Genomic DNA, 20,377 nt, shown 5'->3' on the forward strand with positions numbered 1-20,377 from the left:
TTGTGCTTAGAATTGGCATGTTGGTACATTAAACATCTGTGATAAAAATTACTATCATATTTTTCCAGCTCAGATTGTTTTGTAGATATTTTTCAGCCAATCTATATGTTCTCATCGCATAATGAATGACATTTTGTGTCTTGATTCCGAGCCTTTCATCTTAATGGTCTAATACAAATGTATGTTAAACAACAGAGTAAACTGTACAATAAAAATAGTTCTTTCTGAAGGGAATCTTTTCCACGCCTATTCACAATGGTTACAAATACATCTTTAATTATCGAACCGAAGTATTTGCTACAATTGTGTCTGATAATCCCCTTTGCAGCACCTAGCTCTAATAATCCCGTTCGGCTACATATTCCCTTTTATTGCTGCCAGTTTAAAAGAACACACACTTCTATGGAACAAAAACATGAAAGTGTTTTTGTAATTCAAAACATATATGTTGATATATATATATAGCTAAATATAGATATAAAGAGCATAGCTGGTTTTTCTCTGTACAAGGCACGAGATAATGTACAAGCAATTTTTAAAAAGTGTCTAAAAGGTTTTTGAAAGGTAAATTACTTCGTCGTACTAATTCTTTTAATACAAGTTTTACAAAGTCTTCTGAGAAAATTTGATTTAATTGTTGAAAGCGGAGAAAATTTCTTGCTTTTCAATAAAATGTTAACTTACTAAAGTTTAAAAGGCTATACCTTCCAGCAAATACTAAAAGTACGAAGTTCTCTGATCAAACTAAAATAGCTAGACGTGTTTCAGACATACTTTAATATTCTTTCGAAAGACGAAACCCTAATCCCGCCATTTTTCCTTCTCCTAACTTACTGAAATTCAACGAACACAAAACTGGCTTAATATCTTTCAATTTCCGCATTTTCACAGCTATTCTTTTTAAAGTTTTAGAATCTACTGAAAAGTTTGTTCTGAAAGTTTCATTTTTGGCATTTGTTTTATTTCAATTCTTTCTGTTCCAGTAAACTGGATATAAGATTTTCCATACGCGACTGAAGATTTGAAATACATTTCTTTTGAAATACAAATCCAATCACTTTTAGACCCTTTTTTTTAATATTTTGAATCTGATTCTGATGCTGCACAAGTAAAAACAGCTGTATTCTAAATTCTAATTTTTCTGATATCTTTATTTATCAATTTAAAGCATGTAAAACTTTGAATTCAAGACTGTTTATGGTACAAAACACAATCAGAAGTTTTATACTTTGCTTTCGATGTGAAATTCATTCTACGTTTCACTTTTTAAGACGAATTCCCCTCCTTAAGAAAAATTAAGGAGTTCTATGTTTTCGAATTAAGTTGGAGAAATGATCTTTTCCCTATTTATTCTCACAGTATTCTCTCCCATTTATTTCCATAATAATAAACGTTTAGGTGCTATCAACATACACAGCATTTTAATGAGACTTCGAAAATAGACATTATTATTTACCTAAATTTGCATACGCATGATTTCCAGTGAATTTGCAATGCAAGACTGATGCGAAGCAAACTGTCCATTCTTTATGAAATATCGTCTAATTTTTAAATAATCAAACTCAAAACAATTTTTATTGGTCTATACAACAATTTTCTTGCATTATAATGGTGCAATGATGTGGTTATTAACAGTCAGGTCTATCTACCTAAATTCTCAGTTTTGAAAAAAGCATTAGGATCCAAAGAACTCGTCTCCCGGGTTACTTGTGTCTTCTTTTCGAAAGGATGCACTAAGAGATTGATTTTAAATATTCTGTTCTACAACCATATTACAGTCTCAAACATTCTTGTCTAGGACTCGAGTTTGTGTCCATATTTATCAGAGAGAAGCTTTCGTTACCCTTACATAGAGTAGGAAAACTCTTTAGTGTAATAAAGCAAAAATCTCATTGCATAGTCTTGAGTATCGCTTAGACGTTTTCGCGATCTAAGCTAATATTTCTGAATCGTCTTCTTTTTTCTAGTCGCTATTTTTCTCTAATCAGCCTATGATACCTTTCTTACTTCCACTGCTAAACTTTCATTAATATACTATAGTAACATCCTATTGTTTCCCATATTTTGCCTTAGTCCCCAACAGAAGTTTACAATCTGTTTAATCGAATTTCGGATAACCCGATCCTAGTGTAATCTAAAAAAATGGGTAAAATAAATTTTAAAATATGTTAGCCGTAGAAAGTTATTTCCAGACTTTAATATTAATATTTTCAGTATTTTATTCTTTTAAAAGCTGCGTATGTGTTTTATAAAAATAACAAATGACTCAATATGGAGAGTTAACAAAATTACATATGATATGTCTTTTCAGAAGTTGATTTTAGTTGTAGCATGCTGAATAAAAATATCCCAACATAACTATACATAAGCACTACAAAATAATGCCTTAAAGTAAATTCACTTATTTTTCAAACACCAGAAAAAGTAAAAATAGAGCATAACATTTTCCTGGTGATTACATAGTTATTTATTGTATTCTTATGAATTTTTGCGGTTTAGAAATGGATTTTCTTCCTTTAGTTTAGATTAATACTGCGATGAATACTGTTGTGGTGATTGATGGTCGTACATTACTCTGACGGCGCGACTCCATGTGGTAACTGATATTGTTTGCGTTTGTTAAGGCTGCATATTACTTATTGCATACAAAATACATTTAATATAAATCTCTGAAAAATTCTATTACAATACATAACATTGAAAGCATAGAAACGATTACTGTAGGTTATTGTCATCATTATGTTAAGGATATTGCTATCAGCAAGAATCTCTCTAATGGAGAGTCGAAAAGCATTCTGTGTTCTTGCCTTGTGTAAAACAGTTTGCAAACTGAATTAGTCATACCTTCTTATAGTTTTGATGGTATTTTACATCCTCTGATTCGTTATAACTGGAACGACATCAGAGGAGAAACACGATCATTGGTCCGTCAGCCTCTCTGGAATCAAGAAGCTTTAGTGACAGTCGCAGTGCAGATCGCTAAATTCCCTTGACACTGGCTGTGAAGTTATTATTCTCGTAATGTTAAGTAAAGCCGTAACTGAACGAATTATTACTTCTGAAATGTTCAGCCTGTTGTAAGACGTGTAGACATTTTTAGCCATGCGAAGAGAAACAGCACACATGAATTTCTTATCTTCGTGTGGTCCGCAGCACATTCTCACTTTCCCAAAGTCTAAAGGGCATCCACATTTACTTTCTCTGCATATTTTGTATATTTACGCTGTTTATTATTATTTTATATAACCGTGTTTACTCGCGCATTTCTTCCCATATTTACTCGCACATTTTTGCTTTGTATTTTCTCTCTGATAGTTTTAGTACTTCATTCAGAAACTCCTGTTCATAGCGGTACGCATGGCTAGGAAAGTACCGCATGTGGATAAAAAAGAATAATACTGGCAGTAATAATTTCAACCGATTTCTTTTGAATATAAAATGCAATTATGTTAGAACAGCAGTAGTTACGTTAGTGCAGTTTTGTTAGCATGTTAGTGAAGTTATGTTAGTACAGTAGTTAGTATAAAATGGAGTTATGCAATGTTAGGACATCTATTCATATGTGCTTTTTAATATTCTAAATTCATCCTTCAGTTCCTATTCAGTAATGATATACACAGCGTAATTTTCCTTTTCCCCTCTCGACTTTTTTCAGAGATGAAACTAACAAAAAAAAAAAAAAAATAAAATAAAGAGGGGAGGAAGAATATACACGAGTAAATGCATATACTTTTTAAATTTTATTTATGCGTTTATTCCGTTTATCGTTTTTTGGAGTATTCTTCAAATATATTTTTATTACGTAACACATTTCTCTAAACTGTAACTCTGAACCATGACTGATATTCTTTCTCAAAGAGTATTCTGTCAGGTTTCAAAACAGTTTATGACTACTTTTAAAATTAAGTACTCAGATTTTAATCTGTTAAAATACAAGTATGACAGAAATATTTCAAATGTGAAAAGTATTTAAAACAGCAGTATTTTCATTTATTTAACATTACTTACTTTTAAGGACATTATGAACAATTAAAATAATAATGCGAAAATTGACGCATTTTACTCAAAAACTCCGTATAATTACTCTAAACATCTCCTTCGAGATTCCATTAAAAATATAGTTTTGAAGTCATCAGGTTCTAAAATTGGTCTGAAACTGTAAAATTTTACCATAATAGTGTTGGCATGCATGATTTCATTAAAATCTTCAAAATGAGATTTAAAAAAAAAAAAACGAAATACTCAAATGGAAGTCATGTCCGAATTTATGTTATAACAAAACTTATTTTAAGGGAACCATGGTTTGACACTTTTGCATTGACACACTGTTGAGAGGGATATTAAAACTTTATAGCGAGTCAGTAACATGAGTTCAACCAGTTTTTCTATTTCAAGCGGAGTGTAAGAAATGTTTCCTTAAAATTGGATCTGAAAAATGTAATCACAAGATGTTCCATAGTTTCTTAGTTTTGTTTCGCTGAAAAGGAACGTCTTACATTGAATTCTTACACTACAGAATAAATGTCTGCAGTGGATTCAAGATCTACACTGTTGGGATCTACCTGTTGGGTTTAAGATTCAGATCTTCACCATATTAAAACTGTCAACGAAACCGAAAAAACTGCTTCACTTTGGTAACAAAACCATAATTATGAAGTGCATTTTCTTCTAAAAACATTTTCATGCCAGATGTAGTAATGATTCTCCTTTCCTCAGTCTCCACAACATGAACTGAAATTTTCTTTCCACGCTATAATTTTGTCGTGAATCCTAATAAAAGTGGCATATTAACCACTATTTAAAATGGCTTTAGTATTTATTCATTCAGCAAACGAAAGTTAGTCTCAACAATTATTCAGATCTAGAACTAAAATCTCATATGTTGTTAAGACGTAAACTTTAACACATCTGGAATTCCTTTAAATTAACACAGCAATCTTATTTCATGAATTACATTTTCACGCATAGCAAATCAACTGAATAGCAATAGAAGTGTATCTTACTTCCTTATGCAAAATAAAAATTATATGAATGCTCGCTACACGATTCTTCATATAATGCAAACAATCTGAAATTACTTGAATTTTATTATATGAAAGCTTGGTCTCACTTCTATCAGTGCCATTTTTGTCATCTAAACAATTTCCCCAGTAGCTACAATCTCCGCGTAAAGACTAAAGGACAAGTTTTATCCTTGAAGCAATATTCTTGATGTCTGAACTCTATTATTCTTTATAATAATATGCTTGGCATTTCTCTTCTTATACCGTGTTTCTTATACTAGTACTGAACAGTTCAAAGAACGCGATTTTGACTTATTAAGAATATCTAGTATCTCTTAAAGAATGTCTCCATAGCGGTGGCACGTCATAAAGTTTCCACATCCTCATAAAGATCTCAGCTCCTTGAATTATTCACTTGAAGAAAGCAAATTTAATAAAGATTCCGAAATCTTCATACTAGGGTATTCTTATGCAAGCAAGAATTATTTTCTTTATTAATCAGAGTAGAAAACTAAAACCCTATTTGCATAGAAGTATCTTTGCATAAGAGTGCCCACACATTTACGAACGTTGCCTCTTCAAGTGTGAATATATTTATTCCAAGTAAATCTGGGACGTTTCTGTACTTTCGTGTGCCTTTGTGAAACGTTCTGTAAGCTGACTTGCATAATGATGCCAGCACAAAGAACAGCATTGTGTTGTGGTCTCTCTTGCAGCATCTTTTGCCATAGCATGGGTGGAATAAACAGCCTAAGAAACATTGCAGCTCTACCATAATGGGAAATCTGCATTTTTGTTTAGCTGTTTACCAAATTTTTTTCTTATCCATCTAAGCTAATACAGGGAAAAAAATTTTAAAAACAAGATTTAAGTCAATAACATTAATACAAAATACAAAAAAAACCATTTCTTTATGCATTATTGACTGCATGTATTCAGTATCAACCAACAATAAAGTCATAGGAGGAAAACAAAAATGAATTTTTTACGATAATATTTGTCAACATTAAACATATAAATGATCGAATGAATTATTACTTAATGTGCTTCAAAATCAAAATAATAGTTTGATGACCTTGTTTGTGAGAAGTTAATAAATAATAAAGAAGAAATTGTTCTCGTATGCTTCGAAAAGTCTTCGCAATTTTAGTGTCTAATGTCATTTTTCATGTGTGTGTACATGTTACAGTAATATGAGCACGGACATACTGAGAAGAGTTACGTATCTAAATTTTATTTTCAAACAAAAACTGTTGTATTAAATATTAATAATTGTACTAAATTCTAGATATGCCGGTCAGACGGTATACTGGTTAGGGAAGCCTACCGCGGTAGAGCACCGGATTCGAATCCCGGAGAAGCATGGTTATAACTTCCGTCCCTTAAAGCAGGCAATGGTGGCTGCCTGCTAGGTGCTTCCGCAATAAAATGGACTCCACTTCTGGCCTCAGGAGTGGCCAATACCGAATAGACAATTACCCGCCATTCGGGGAAAAAACTAAATTCTACATTGTTTACTAAGCTGTTCGGAAACTGATGAAAGTATAGCCCTCGTATATGAACCTCTAGAATCCTAAAGCAATCAGCCCACCAGCGGCCTAGCGGTAAAGTTGCTGAACAGTGGTAGTTCGATCCAAGGTTGAAATCACGCGAACAGGCTGGTTGCATGGGGGTTTGGAGGATTTCCCTATGTGTAACGTGAATTCGAACCAGTTTCCCTTAGAAAGTTCTCCAAGAAGGCATCCCTTCCCTTAGGCAGATAGCCCTCGAGGCTTTGTCGTAATCGCTTGAAACCAAATCTAAAGCAATCAACTACATAATGTGTTAGCAGAGAACAGGAATCTAACAAAAAATCCCAGGCATAATGCCAAATATTCTTTTGGGTTCTTACAATAAGTAATACTTTCTCAAGTGATATATCTTTCTGTTTCATAATTTTAGACATCTGCTTCGGAAACATCCTACTGCAAAATTGCTCATTTGTAACATTTCTCTAATATTACTTAATCTAATAGTCTAATTATTTAATACAGTTTTAAATACTATGCACAAATAACATTGCTAACATTTTTAAGTATTTAAATAATAAAATGATGATAAAATGCAAAAAATAACAATAATATTCAAGCAAGAAAATTTCTATCTAGACATTTAATAATATCTTAACGAGTCTTTAATAATTTAGTTATAATGTTTCATATTCTAGATTATAAAAAATTATAACTCGCTCATAAATACATAACATTTTGCAATATTTCACAGATAAGTGACAGTGAATTTAGAAACTTATAAATGGAAAAGTTTTATATTTCATGGGCATAGTTATTTAGTTTTCTATACTTACTTTATACGTATTCACGAAGATTCAAATATCAGTTGTTGATTCCTAAAAATACGTAAAATAAACGTAATAGTGCGTATGTTTGCATTATTTCAGGAAATCTGCATACGTTTCATGATAAACTTACATTTACCAATCTTTTCCTTGCACCCGTTAATAGAAGTATTTCAAAATACGGCTTTCCTTTAGATTTTCTTTACGTGGTGGCGGATTTGTATATGATAACCTCACACGTAAATAACAGGCATCTCAACAATATTTGCAACAGTTTTTCAATAACTTCATCATTATTCCTAAGTTTAAATTTAGTATTCTGATCCTTTAAAATTAAACTAGTTGAGTTTTGCAAATGAAATTTCAGATTTGAAAGAAAACCATGTCAGTATAAAATTCTAAGCAAATTTCCTTGTTAGATTATAATAAGTTTAATGGAAAAATTCTGTGTAATTCAGTGGAGCCTTCAAGATGAAAGCCTTTGAAGAAAAAAGTCCCGTGCCATTCTCACTCGAAATGCAATTAATTGAGAAATTTAATTAAAATTTTCCTGATGATGAGCAAAAATTCAACCTGTGAATATAATATATTAAGGAAATGTTTTCACTGAATTTCAGCTGACTATAGTTTTTCAGTTTACTTGTTGACTATATGTTATATAGATAATAAAATCTTTTATACGAATTAAAATGTTTTTCATTGCGCTTTTTTACAATTTATAACTTCTCAGTAATAAAAGTTCCAATAATTATTAATATACTTATTTATTATGTATTATTTGTATGGATTATAAGAACATACTTCCTAATTTAATTTTTAAGTGCATAATTATTATTGCCTGAAAAAAGTCTTCAAAAGACTCATAAACTGCTGTCTAATCAGGGTCGAGTCACAGAAGCTGATGCCAGATCGTGAAACGTAACTACTTGATCTCGGCATCTGTTTATAGTTCAATTGAATATAAAAACAGCTCAGTGAATTTCAAAGAATGATGAGGTTTCTCTTCTTTGTATTCTTCTTCAATATTCAATGAGTTTCAGCACCATTGAAATATTAACACCAACTAAAGAACTGGATGCTATCAGATATAAACGCCCAAACAGCAGTTCATTTTACTTTACAAAATAAGAAACTGTTAGCCAATCCAAATGTTCAACTGGTGATTAGTATCTCTATAATGCTACATTTATAAACGGAAAAAAATGGAAGCTAATAATGAATTTTCGCTTATATTTTAATCTTATCTTCTATTTTAGAACACAAATGAAAGTTCTGAAAAGTAGTATTTACCTTCATTATAATAGCAATACTAAATATACCCAAGGAAATAAACGAGCCATTTAATGGCCATACATTTCTTAATAATATTTTCTTTTCTTTCCATGGAAACCGAATTATTAATAGGATAGTTGACGTCTGAGTTACGATTTTCTTTGTTATGTGCAAATGGAATATTGGATGTTCGTGAGTTTAGTCATTTTATAAATATTTATACCATTAATATGATTAATAAAACATGTAACTAAAGTAATATATAATGTGTTTCGATACCAGACTTCATCACAAATTTTCTTACAATATACATATATTCGTATACATACCGTCTAAATCTAAAATAAAATCTAATAATAAAATTATACAGTTGCGTATACATTATAACTATCTACATTTTTAATTTTTAATTTGAATTAAACAATAAAACTTGATTTGTTTAAATGATAAATATTAATACATTTTTGTCATTAAGAGAAATAAAATATTTGTATGCTTCCTTGCTGAGTTAGGTAAATTTCAATAATTAGAAAATTTCGGGATCTTTACAACAAGCCTTTCTCACTTTGATAACCTTTGATCTGAACGATTTGATTGATAAAACTTGAAACTAAAAATGATATGACAGATTTTTAAACTATAACCTAAAATATAATGTATCAGATTACAAGTTCTTTCTTGTTTACTTTTTTTTAGTTGTTTTCAGCTACACTCCGTTTTCTTTTTCTTTCTTTGGAACCACTATGATTGATATTTAATAATATTCAAGCAAGAAAATTTCTATCTAGACATTTAATAATATCTTAACGAGTCTTTAATAATTTAGTTATAATGTTTCATATTCTAGATTATAAAAAATTATAACTCGCTCATAAATACATAACATTTAGTAATTATTGATTTTAATAGTTCTACATTCCTAAGTATCCTAAAAAATCACCCTTTTTTTTTTTTTTTTTTTTTTTTTTTTTTCATACATCTTAGCGCACAGTTTTCTGCACGCGTGTTATTCATATATTATTCATATAGCACTTTGTATTCGAATAGTAGAAAGCTCGTACCTTAGTCTTATCTACTACCATGCAGTGTTCTTACGTAACTTCTATATCATTTAAGAATATTAAGCCCAGGCGTCGACAATCTTGTGCGGTTCAAGATCAACCGAAATATGCGTATTAAGAAGTCAATGGTATTTTCATTTTAAAACATAAATGGTGAATAATAAGATAAATTTTATTGTGAAAATAATTACGATACACTTTAAACATAAATATTATGCTTATAATTATTATAATAACAAACATAACTGAACGAATTTTATTTTCTCTTCGATATCAATGACTGAACTTGTGACGTCAAATTTAGTCAAGTCTGGCTTATAGTTAGTCTTCTTAAGATGAATATAAGTATCTGAATTTTTGGTAGGAAAGCTGCTTTTGTTTTTACCTAAAATAAATTCCATGTTTAAATTATTTTCTCGCATTCATACGTTGAACAGAATGCGAACAATGTAGAAAATCCATTTTTTTCAACGATGAAAACTTCCTGGGAAGTGATGCCCAGCATGTTGATATCATAATCTTATAGTTTTTACAAATATTCCGCAATGTATTGAATTTTTCCGTCCATAAAAACCAATCATTTCTAAACTAAAATTTTCTAATTTATGATATACTGCAAATCTATAATATTTTCTTTTATTTCGTCGGGCTTTATTATAAAAAATAAACATTTCGCCGTAATTCTTAAAAGTTTGATATTGACTTTCAAATTCACTTCTAATGTACTAAATATAGCTTTCGAGCGTATTAAGATTGCTTTTATCGATATTTTTTTCTCATGTGGCCATTTTAGCAAGGGAAAGAAACGAAATTCTTTCTTTTTTACGCCTGTTTCAAGTAATATTAATTTCGAGGAAAACGTCTTCCATTCCTCGTACATTTTCAAGCCCATATACTTATTTCTTTGGAGTAGCAGACTGAAATCATTATAACGGCTCATTAAGAACCGCTATTATAATTTCAGTCTCTTAAAAGAACAAAAGGCTAAAAATCATTTTTATCACTGGGTCCGCGTTCATGTTCACGATTTTGTAAAGAAATATTTGTATGTCATCAAAAGAGTCTACAAATCTATTAAGGACTTTGCCTCGACCTAACCCTCGTATGTCCGAATAAAACAGAAAATCTCCATATTTAGATTCAATTTCTGTTAAAAAGGCTTTGCCTGGTTACATTAGTACGCCTGTATACTAGTGCTGATCGTGCTATTATCGGAAGTTGGATGCCAGAAATATCCACTGTGATAGACTTAATGTTTTCGGAGATACCGGGTAGGCATAGCATTGGCAGATGGTAAGCTGAAAACTTCGACTAAAGCAGTTTTCAGACCAAATGGTATTCCTTTTCAGAATGACCTTGGAGACGCGTAAGAATATTGACATACATGCAATATCATTTCTCAGCTCGCGATATATCTTGCTTCTAAGGGTAGATTATGTATTATTTTAGATATTTGGGCATTTAGTATTCATTATGGGTTTGTTAAAACAAATGCTGAAAAATTTGGTGAAGACATAAGTTGTTAGATTCCCACGCGCACAAATAAGCTTAAGGTATCCTCCATCTTCAAGTACACGCCTGTCAAGAACAACTGCTTGAATCTCAAGCATTAAATATTAGGCATGCTCGTTTAGAAGGGAAATAATTTTCCTGGAAAAGAATCTGGCCGGTCAGGCACGAAAGTTCCCACTAATTACACGAAAAATACATTAAGCTGAAATAAATGGATGAAATCAACCAAAATGTTAATCCATCTAGCTATCCAATGCGTAACGAGCTGCGATTTTTCTATGATTTTATAACTAGGCATAGTAATGTAGAATTTATATTTAGATAACATTCATAAGAAGAACAGTATATGAATTTGTTTGCTTCCAGTGTTAAGATATGCAATAGATAAAATTGTTTGGATTCTTAAATCAAGTTCTTGTTTGAAAAACACTTGTTCGATAATCATTTCAACTGGACTTAAACATCAAAGACATAAAAAAAGAATTTTATATTTTCCCATAATGTGGTATTTTTAAGCTTATCCGAAGTTTTCATATGTTATAATATCCATATACATACGTACAACAGTAGTCACCGCCGTTATAAAAATAATAAAATTTTATTATTTCAAATTATAAAATATCTTCTAACATTCAAGTAACGGTCTACAATCATCAACAATGTAAAAACATTTCAGACTGTTTTTACTATAAAATTATAATTGAAAATAAGTATTGTAGATCAAAACGTATAATAAGTTTTAATAAAAATATGTAATGTAAAATGTGCATTTATGTTTTAATAAAGATAAATATCTACATATTAATATTTTTTTATATTAGTGGTGGAAGAATAATGATAGGATATATTGATGGTTATACGAGTAAATGTGCAACGAAATCACCTTTGATGGGGCTTTATATAATAATATCATATTGTTGTTTAATAGTACCTTATTATTAATTCACCTTTCTTTATTTGAATTTCGATTTACCTCATGTAATTTCAGAACATGGAGCACTAACGCTATAAATAAAAATAGAACAGAAAAGAAAAAGGAATTCTGGAGTAAGTATAAAATAAGACTGAGTGCAGACAGTGTTAACAGTATGTTACTAGAATCCAGAGAGATATAATATAGAGGGTGTTTACACATTTTTGTAACGATTTTGCAGAGTTTTAATTATAAACACACCTTTGAATTTTATTTTCTAATATGTTCAATCTGATGGAATCTTTCTGAACTTACATATCACATCTTGATTTCCAAGATAAAAGTCCTTTCCTTAAAACATCAAGGTTGATTTTATTCCACTCCTCCTTCTTCCGCAGTTCATCCAATATTCGGGGATGACGCTTATAAAGAGCTTGTTTTAAAAGTCCAAATGCACAGTAATCCATAGGAGACATATCAAGGACTTGGGCGGGATACATTTAAAAGTAATAGCTTCGATTCCGCTTTCATTTCTCATTTTTTTCACAAAAGAGAGTAGTAGATTTATAGGTATGGCTGTGACCCTTATCCTGATGGAACTTAACATAGTGAAGATTGTTTGAATAAAGAGATGGAATTTCTTCTTTAAAATAGGTGTTAAAACATATTTCTGACAGTAATCCAAATTAATTTTGACATTTTTTCTACTTTCCTTATTTTAAGTATTCCGTTATAAGAGAATCCGGTAATAATCTTAAAAGCTCTAGAAAATCTTTCCTTGTTTTCTCTGAACCAACATATTAAGAGTTTTTCTCCTCTTTTTCGCTAATAAATGAATCTTTTTCTATTGCAATCAGAGAAGTATATTCAAAGCCTCGTCAACAGTAACTATAGATTTCCATTTTTCATTCGCCAAATAATTTTCGTACAGCAATCTGCACATAGTCTTACGCCGAGAAATATGTTTCGGAGTTAGGGGATGACATCATGTTTTTTTGTTTTGACTATCTTTAAATGAGATTTTATAATTTTGTTCACAGTTCCTACAGAGATATTTAAAGATTTTGCAATAGCTATTTGAGGGGCTGAATTTTCCTTTAAAACATGAGATGCGACTTTAAATTTAATAAGAGCTATACGTACCTTTGTTGAGTATGTATTTTTAGCCTGTTTCCCAGTCAGATATAAACTGTCACATTTCTTTCCTTTCATTTTAATTATGTCATTTATTTTACGTGTAGTTACGCGTAGATACATTAAAACCATGTTTTTCACATCGTTTTTTTAATAATTGAATAAGAGTTATTTCTCTTCGGACAGCGCAAAAATATAGCCTTCGATTCATTATTTATTTCTCAGCAATATTTTAAAGAAAAGAATATTTTCAATGCTGCAGGCGATAATTAAACCTTGTTCTAATTTGATGCTAGTTACGTTTATATTTTAAAATTAATATTTAAATTCATGGAGAAAATCAAAATCGTTACAAAAATGTGTGAACACCCTCTGTATTGTCTGTTACTTTAAAATAGGCACTTCAAGATAATTGCTGTCCTTGCCTCATTATGTGTAAGAGCGACCCTCCCCTTCCCTCATTACAAATTATTGTAACACGTGTCGTGGTTATTACACAGACGAAACTAGGAAATTTCAGCGAATTAGAGAATTCGTCTTTTCTTCCGCAGCTGTCTTTGCCATGGGTATGAATCACAGTTTGTGTGGAAGAAATGACCTTGAAGTGCCTATTATAAAGTTACAGACCATAGAAGACGATCGAGAAATTAGCACTGTAGAAAGTGCCTCAAATAATAATAATTTTCATATTTATATAGATTTTAAGTATACCTCAGTTATATTGTAGAGACATTAGGTATTTTTTTGAAAGCAGGCGAGATGAAATATTAGCAACGCTTTCGCCGGGAATCGAACCACGGACCTCTCAACTACGCGCTGAGCGTGCAGACCACGAAGGCTCGCTAAGAAGGCGGGAGAAATAACATATATACTCCCCCTTTTAAAGGGCTACCGGGGTTTTTAGGGGACCCAATTGTCAAATCCTGGGTGAGGAGAATCATCATCTAACACCTTCACCTTTTTCGGGTGTTACTGTAGAGTCATTAAGTATTTTTTGAAAGCAAGAAAGATGAAAAATTTGCAACGCCTTCGCCGGGAATCGAACCACGGCTCTCTCAATTACGCACTGAGCGTGCAGATCACTACACCACGAAGGCTCGCTAAAAAATACCTTATAATGCTTAGAATAATTGACGAGGTCTAGGTTTCCTTCTTGAAAATATCAATTATTCAACGCAATCAAAAATCAGCACAATTTTTTTTAAATTTCAATTCAAATAAAAATAAAACATTTTGGCTAATCCATTACCAAAAGCTTTTAAATTTTGTCAAAAAAGATACAAAGAATTATCCAAAACTATTTTTAAAGCGGGTTCTGTCTACGATAGTGTATAATGACCATTATGAGCGGTTTCATTTACAAAAACATTAAAAAATTATTGCTTAACCAAATAATTCAAAAGGCATAGTTAAGTTATTCCAATACATATTGGTATAAAGATTTAAAAATTGGCATATTTTAGAAGACTATCCAAAATTTATGATTTTTTTAAGAAACGTTTAATTATATCTAGTAACATTTAGATACATCTAGTAAAAAATAACGTCGAACGTAGCATTTATATTTTACAGTTTTAGCGAATAAAACTTAGCATCACATCTATAAAGCTGCAACGAAAGTAAATATCTGATCTGAAGTGAATCTCTCCCCGTCCATAACCAACAAATAGCAAAGGATAAGGATGGCACTACACCAAAATTGTTAACTCTCTGAGTGTTACGGGTTTAGCCCTGAAATTTCAAAGTTCCTCACAATGTCGTAAATAAATTGCATTTTCTTCTCCCCGTCCATAACCAACAAATAGCAAAGGATAAGGATGGCACTACACCAAAATTGTTAACTCTCTGAGTGTTACGGGTTTAGCCCTGAAATTTCAAAGTTCCTCAGAATGTCGTAAATAAATTGCATTTTCTTGATTATAGTTAAAAAATGAATCTCTCACTTTGTACCTTCAATCCCTTTCTTCCAATACACATCCAAACCAAAATCAGATATATTAAAAGCCGGCAGAAATTTTCATGTGTAATGAATAAGAAAGCCAGCTTTCTATACGAAATGTTCCGTTCTTAAAGCTGAGAGGGAATCCATATTTTTTTTCTACTTTATATATATGAATTTTAAAGATTGTTTCTCAGAGTTTTTGCAAAATTGCATGTAATTCTGCAGCATTCATAATTGTAAATGAAGCACCTACTTAGCCTTTAGACGCACATATCTCAGAATAACAATTTTACAGATCTGTTGGCTTTGGCGTGGTGCCGACTATTATAAGCTATCAGACATTTTGCCTCTTACATAATTATTTACTTGATGTCTCTCTTCATCTCAACAGCCTGGAATAAACTGAGTGAGTGTGTATGCAGAGAATAAACGCTTGCAGCAGAACAGAAAAAAATTAAAACACGCTATCTATAAGTTCAAGATAAACACTGTAGATGGCAAAGTTCGATTGGAAAGAAAATCCCCATCTTTTAAATTTGCCAAAATAAATACATAAACTCTCCATTTAAAAAATAACGAAACAGCAGATTCCTTTAAAATATCTGGAAACAATTTTGAAGGTCATACCTCAACTTATCATGCACCACACCGAAAACGTTCAAGAAAGAAAGCGTTTGGACGTCTACCTGTCATTCAGTTAGGGAATCACTCAAAGTTGGTTCCTTGCTTTCTCTGGTGTCCTCCATACTTTTACCTATACCTGTAGCTCAGCATCAGAATACCTATTTGCTCGGGGGGCGGAAATCCCGAATGCAACATCAATCACAATCCGGTACCTTTTAAATTTACTTTTGCACTAACTAAAAAATAGCACTGTTTCCAAGAAATAAATAATGCTTGTTAAAATCACTTACATGTTATGCAAATATTTTAGGCGAATTGTTTTAATCTGTAAACTGGTCAACATATTTAAATACAAACACTGATTTCTATTTATGATTGCTAATTTTGACGAAAACTAGTTACGACGTTTACACGCACGATTACACAAAAGGACAGTTGATAATATATTCAGGGTGAAATAATTGTGATATAAAGATCGTGAGCTTAAGAAACAGAAGATATTCATAATCATCGCGATTCTTGGTTTCTTTCTCAGGAAATACATTATAAAATATTTCTTCACTCAGATTTATATTACAAAATATTTCTTCGTAATTTCACTAATTTGGAGCTGATTACATTAAAACAGAAATATCCATAAAAATTAGAAAAGTTGGACATGTCATTAATGCATAAATTATATGCTAGTCTCTTTTGTTACAAGCTACTCTAAACTATAAATTTTTATTTGTAATGCCTGGTATTAGTAATGCGCACATTATTCAGCATCCCATCAGCAAATATATTTATAAGTGTAACAACATAAAATGCAAACTTAAGCATTGATTAAAAACACTACAGTTTACAATCAAATGATGCTTAACATAACACAATGACGAAACTAAATTTGATCCAGTGAGTTTAAAAAGCATTTGGGAATTTTAATGTGATTACATAGAACATTATGACGAAATTTGCACATAAAGAAGATATTCGTGACCGACTAAAAGCTTCTTTACTCTTCACAAACCATCCATGAGTATAACATATTCAGGATAACTGACTTAAAATGAGCTCCTTTCTTCATTTATATCATTTGCACTTTTCACAGTTTTATAAAATAAGAAAAAGAAGCGGTGGACAGCGTGCTAGCAGAACACAGAACCTGAGACGAAGTGTAGATTATAATGTGAATGCTAGCATAGTTCTATTTTATTTCTATTGATTAATTAAGGTTTTATTTTGCAAACTTTGACATTATACATTTTGGTTAAAATATCTTTACCGTAATTTCTGTTCCTTTACAATGAGTATTTCAAGATCTTTTCAGCCGTACCGCATTTAAGATTATAACGACTGTCTTCACCGCACATCATTTATTTTCTCGACTCATTTGAAACTATCTTCAAGTTGGCCTTCATTTGTACACTTATCATAAAACGAAACAAGCTAAACGAAAATGAAATGGGAAAAAAACAATTAATGGACTCGACCCATCTTCCGCAGATCTCGTTACTAGGATTAAGAATTAAATCAGAAGAAAATGACCCTAAAATTCTCATATTAAAGTAATAGATTACGGTATATATATCTTGAGCGGTAAAAGAACCATATGACCGAAATTAATTTGGAATGAAGTTTAGGAAGATTTATTACACGCGTGTTAATTTTTAGGACAAAAATGGGAAGTAAATAAATTTTAAAAAGAGACTTAAAGGGGCTGTTACGAATTAAAACTAGAATTTTTATTGATATATTTGTCATTTTACATTATATCTTTTTCAAAAAACTTCTGATATGGACACCACGCGTGTGACTTCCTTGTATGCCTATTTAATTTTACAAATTCTTTGCACCATTTAATGAAAACGTCTTTCCTGAAATTATTCTAATTTAGGTAATCAAACCCTGACAGTAAATTGAAAATGACCTAAAAAATTCCAAAATTTGAAATCAATTTTCAATTTTATCGAACGGTTTTAAACTTTTTCATAACGAATATACAACGTTTCCAAATATAAGCTTAGGGAAAGAAAGATCACGTTTAAAGTGAGATTTCGTTACTTGTACAAAGTTATTATTTTTTTTTAATTTGACGCTGAACACGAATATTTCCATCATTTAAAACAGTCCTGTAATTGGAAATATATGGTTACAACAACGATTGCAAAAATAAAGGGCGTGTAACGACTTTAAGCCGGGTAAGGGGGATTGGTGGATATATATATATACACCTTTTGTACTGTCGATTGAAACAAAAAGGGAATCCGCTCAATTAGATGTTATAGCACTCCCATCCAAAAAATTTCATCGTTGTGCGGCTAATCGTTTTTGAGTTGTGCGAGAAACATATGTACGTACAGACGTCACTCAAAAAAATAGTCAAAATGGTTTCGGGAAAGATCAAAATGAATATTTCCGTTGAAATCGGGTAACCGAAATATTTCGCGATTACAATACTTCTTTTACTTCATAAAAGGAAGTAAAAAAAGGATTTCAGCTTACTGTATAGAAAATAACCAACTGTGTAATAAATCTTTGCTCATGACATAGATTCAAGTATTCACGTTCACTGATGAATTTTTTTAAGTAAAATTTAAAAAAAAATACTTACCATTTAAACTGGTAAAAATCAAGACACATAAAAGATTATACAAATAAAAAAAATTACAGAACATCTCACATGAATTTCTGCCATTCGCTGATAAATTTACCAATGTACAAAGATTGATATTTAATACTCCAAAAGAGGATTATTAAAATTACAAATTTAAGTTCAAGTTTCTCATACCAACAGGAAATATTTTGCTATTATAATGTGGATTGTACGAATGAAAGGACTTGCTTAAGTATTTTTCATTCCAAACGTGTCATTGATAAAAAGGAAGAAATCATCTATGCTGCTCATGAAAGAGCGGAGTGGTAAAATTGCCGGTAAATGTTACAAAGCACATTCCTGATGAAGATAACTCTATTTTAAATTAAATAAATATGCAAAAGTTTTGTAATATATCACTCACGCTTTTTTATTAAAACAATACATATGCAAATATAAAGTAATATAATAATTTAATAAATAATAATTTTAATATAATACACGCTTTTTTCACATTCTAATTATATATTTATTTCATCTTTTAATTTTCGAAACCAATTATCATGGATTATCCGAATTAAATGTGTTAAATGAATGAGTTCAACTCCTCTAAATATGGACAAATGGGATTCTACTAGATTTCTTCTTCTTTAACTTTTAATTAAATTTCCTTCTTTAACTTATTTATATGTATCTTAACTCAAAAGAACGTATAAGAGTGCGAAACGCTCTCGGTAGTGCAGACAGATTTTTAACATCGGAGGTAAATATCTAAATAGCATCACATAAATATCTTTAGTCGCATTCATATTAATATTTAATTTATTAAATTTAAATTTGCGCTCACGTTCCCCTCATGTTTTACCCGAGAAGAGTTTCCCGTACGAGCGACTGTCGTTTATAACGAACCTAACTCACAAAATAAAATCTAATCATTTATTAATGCTATTAGTAAGATTTTAAGTCACTATCAAACTATGAATAATTACGTTCTGAGATAGGAGAAACGCTGAGCATGGATTTTACAGGTAATTAAATACACAATGAACGCGTGAGAAAAATATATTTTTGCTAATAATTGCCATTATCTCTAAGCTAATTAATTTATTGAAGTAGTCCGTTTATTTTCTTCGTTTTACAGGTAAATTGTCTTTGATTTCTTGGATCAATATGTAATAATTTCACATGCGTGTATTAAAGATATGCATGAACTATTATAGATAAATGAATCATTTAAAAACATTAGCAATGTGAGCTCGTACATATTAACTTATTTATTCGACTTAGAAATGCACCAGGAAAAGAAAAAACAAAATACTTTGAAGTGAAAGAAATATTTCACATAAATAATGCATGCAGGAAAATGATAAAACAGAGAGTTTGCAGCTGATAAATAGGAAAAATAAACATAGCTTATACATGAAACTAATTGTACACAGCACTCACAAGTATTTATCAATTATTTATTGGTTTTGGGTAATTCTCTTAAATAATATATTTATTAATATATTACCATAAATAATAATGCATAAATACTTTCCTTATCTTTACTTTTGAAAGTGAAATTGCAATTTTATTCTTTAAAACTATAAATACGAGTAAATTACATTCATTTGCAAAACATCGGGGTATGCTAATCTCTCGTATAATCTAAGAACAACAGTAAGAAAAATATACGTTGTAATACTAAAATGCCACCGACATTCAGTTTTTAAAGCTCAACAATTTACAGAAAATTTGAATTCAAGTTATAAAACTCTTGCCTGCTTAGTGAAATTATAAATTTTTATAGATTTAATTCTGTGCTCCTAAAATTTTCAAATCTTTTACTTGAAAAAAAAATTTTTTTATTAATATTTTGAGCAAATTTCCCATTCTTGAATATAATCTGTAAAGCAAAAATTAAATTACGCTAGTTTCAAATTTATTCAACTAAATATTTAACAAAACACACAGATACTAAGAAACAAATTACATGCTTAGGTATTTAAATTTAAAAAAAAAAC

General features: G+C 30.6%; 1 protein-coding gene across 1 annotated transcript in view; it reads right to left on the reverse strand.

The window, feature by feature from the left end:
* Positions 1 to 20,377, reverse strand: part of LOC118189621 (GTP-binding protein REM 1-like) — a 489,718-nt gene that overhangs the window by 469,203 nt on the left and 138 nt on the right. The window lies entirely within an intron of this gene.

The sequence above is a fragment of the Stegodyphus dumicola genome, chromosome 7 (assembly GCF_044657685.1).
Source record: "Stegodyphus dumicola isolate Sdum_Otavi_A_Nest chromosome 7, ASM4465768v1".
NCBI lineage: Eukaryota > Metazoa > Arthropoda > Arachnida > Araneae > Eresidae > Stegodyphus > Stegodyphus dumicola.